Source organism: Mya arenaria, chromosome 3 (assembly GCF_026914265.1).
Source record: "Mya arenaria isolate MELC-2E11 chromosome 3, ASM2691426v1".
Lineage (NCBI taxonomy): Eukaryota > Metazoa > Mollusca > Bivalvia > Myida > Myidae > Mya > Mya arenaria.
The window spans coordinates 68,746,939-68,750,301 of NC_069124.1; the positions used below are offsets into that span (position 1 = coordinate 68,746,939).

A 3,363-nucleotide genomic window follows, 5' to 3' on the forward strand; every position below is an offset into this window, starting at 1 on the left:
TTAAATCAAATTTCGAAAAATAAAATAAGTTCTTTCGAGTCCACTAACACATGGGAAGATGTATTATCAGACTTCATGAATAAGGCAAACGTAACATTACAAAAAACGGATTCCGTTACAATTTCCGTTTGCAAAAACAGCACCGATGTCGAAAGTTTCCATCCAGACATTTCTGAAAGTATTTCGGTGCTCAATACCTTTGACTGTTCGTTGAAGTATGTTACTTACAATATAAAAGAGAAAGTGATATCAATGATCAGAACAACAATGACAGGGAATTCGCAATGCTGGTCTGGTAGCACAGAATATCCGGGCTACTGTCGACTGCTTCGAATGCGGGAAGCCACGCTGTGTCTACTCTCTGAGAAAGCTATCATCTAGAGACCTTCGATCATTGAACAGGATCAAGGAACGTTACGATTACACATGTGGTTCAGTCATTGTACCCGAAGGTAATTTGGAATTGATTCATTTTGGAATAATATATTCTATTATGTGTTTTAATATTAATATTTAAACAGTTACAAATTCGAAGACACTGTCTGACAGACAAGATTCTTTCATAAAAGAAAGCAAATACATTGAATTTGTTTTAATTTTCACTGATGTTTATAGGTTTATTTCTATGTCAGATGTTGAGTTTAAATACTTGAATAAATGTATATATTGTACACATAATAAATGAACTGACCATGTTTATATTTAACTGTTGCAATAGGCGATTCTCTGGAGGGTGTAGTAAGCGTGCGACTGCAGATGGACTGTTCTACTCCTATCGAGTTTCCTTACTATGCAGGCAACAACCCGGTGGCGGTGCGAAAAGACATATGTTGTCATTGCGGGGAAGGAGGCACTGAGAGAGATGCTGCATTGTTACAAAAATACAAGACTGTTCTGCCAGTTTGTAGAGCTTGCTAACTGATAAAAGACATTCCAAAAAGAAATCCTATCAAGTAGACAGTGGATTGTGACTTGACTCCTAACATATAATGTACTAATAAGACAGTTCTTTGTTTAAGAGTTCAATGTGAACATTCTTAAGACAGTTCTTTGTTTAAGAGTTCAATGTGAACATTCTTAAACCCAAGTTCGATATAAATAGCATTATAATTATGCAACTGTTTGTTTTCTAGTCAGACATTTTTAGTCTTCTAGTCGGACATTTTTGTGTGTTCTACACATGTAACTAAAGAAATTGTATCTGTTAAAGGATTGTCCCAAGAATTTCACAAGTATTTTAATAATTGTGCACAATTCTTGGCCATACTGTTCTTGTTTTTTTAAGAGTTGTGAACATTCCAAAACCAAGTTCGATGTAAATAGCATGATAATTATGCCACTGTATGTTTTCTAGTCAGACATTTCTAGTCTTCTAGTCAGACATTTTTGTGTGTTCTACACATGTAACTAAAGAAATTGTATCTGTTAAAGGATTGTCCCAAGAATGTCACAAGTATTTTTATAACTGTGCACAATTCTTGTCCATACATGTGTATCAGTTTTCTGCTATAAATAAATGGTAAAGTTGTTAGCTTTGTGAATAAATAACATTTAAAATCCCTGCTTTTTAAAGTAAATATGGTATAGATATTCCAGGTGTGATGCATTGATGGACCATGCTTGATATGAAATTCTTACATATTCCCCCAAATTTATATGATCAGAACGGAAGTTTCTTTCTACCTCACAATAATTACACTGCCATTTATACAAACACTGCTGCAACATGTTTGGTCATACATGTCACTCTTAGAATGTTGTCAAGGTCAGAATTCCAAATCAAGCAATAATACTCTGCCATCTGACAGAGAATTAACATTTAAAAGTAACAACACGAGTTCTATCAAAATTAATTTATTTTGCATATATAGTTAAAACATGCCTCCCTCCCCCTTTTCTACAGACTTGGGACTGTCTTGCACTCTTCTAGTATGATAATGTATGGGGTGTAAAATGACTAGCAGTGAAAAGATTGAAAAACCACATCCAGAAATTATGCCAATATTACACATTTGTGTCTAGATCTACAATCATGCAAGAAGTTAGTGCAAGGTGGGGTTAAAGCAAAGTGTCCTGCATGTACAGTAAAGCATATCAATACAGCATACATTTATATATTGAAGTACAGTCAAGCTTACAAATATATATTACAACACACGACAAGGTGGATAAATACAGAAATGAGGTGAACCATGCATATAAAGCTATATATCATTTAATAATAATTTAAACATTAAAATGCATTCCCATATATTAATGTAATGGTTGCAACAATATGGTTCATCCACCAGAAAAAATAAAAAAGGTCAAACATACAAACACCAGTTTTTTTGTGTTCAAGATCAAATTCTAGAAAAAATTAAAATATTTTTCCTACCTACCGACCCACCTCTTAAATTTAGGGTCGGTAAAGGGCAAACAAAGAATTTTTTAATTGTGGCCCAAGGCATTTCACTTTCCGATGAGGAAAACACTTATCGCGGCAACATAAAATCTTGATGGACGCGGACAACTCAATCGCGGCGATGCAAGGATGTTGAACATTCTGTGCTACGTGCAATGTAAGGATTCCACATTGAAAATTTGCCTAGTTTGTGAAGGCTTTTAAGCTAAGACCAACGTTTCTGTTCTTGTTTGATTTGTTTGTTTGTTGTTTTTATGCCCCCTCACTTAAAAAGTGGGGGGCATATAGATTTTTTTCCGTCCGTCATTCCGTCTGTACGTCCCGAAAAGTTTGTGTCGCGTGTATCTCAAAAACCGTTAGTAGTTCAGACTTGAAACTTCATGGATGTATTACTCAGGATGGGAACTTGCGCACCTGGGTATTTTCATCCGGCCAAAATTGATATTTACGGAGTTATGGGCCTTGATTTAGTGAAAAATGGCATTTTTAGTTTGTGTCATCCGTAACTCTATAAGCGTTTGTAGTACAGACTTGAAACTTCATGGATGTATTATTCAGGGTATGAAATTGTGCACCTGGGTATTTTCATCCGGCCAAAATTTATATTTACAGAGTTATGGGCCTTGATTTAGTGAAAAAGCGGCATTTTTAGTTTGTGTCGTCCATAACTCTAAAAGCGTTTGTGGTAGTGACTTAAAACTGCATGGATGTATTATTTAGGGTTTCAACTTGTGCACCTGAGTATTTTTAGCCAGCTAAAATGTATTTTTACGGAGTTATGGGCCTTGATTTAGTGAAAAATCTGCATTTTTGACAAAACACTAGTGGGGGCATCTGTGTCCTATGGACACATTTTCTAGTTGATATGTTTATTTTGGTTAAATAACCTCCTGCCCCCAAAGGTAGGTAAATTTTGATACAACTTGGCACAAATTAAACCATTATCAACAATGTTGCCA

The 3,363-nt window shown here is 35.1% G+C and overlaps 1 long non-coding RNA gene across 1 annotated transcript; it reads left to right on the plus strand.

Annotated features, from left to right (window-relative positions):
• Positions 1-324: 324 nt before the first annotated feature.
• Positions 325-1,531, plus strand: LOC128228792 (uncharacterized). The gene is made up of 2 exons (XR_008259982.1): positions 325-452; positions 719-1,531. It is a non-coding gene; the product is annotated as an uncharacterized LOC128228792 (long non-coding RNA).
• Positions 1,532-3,363: the final 1,832 nt, after the last annotated feature.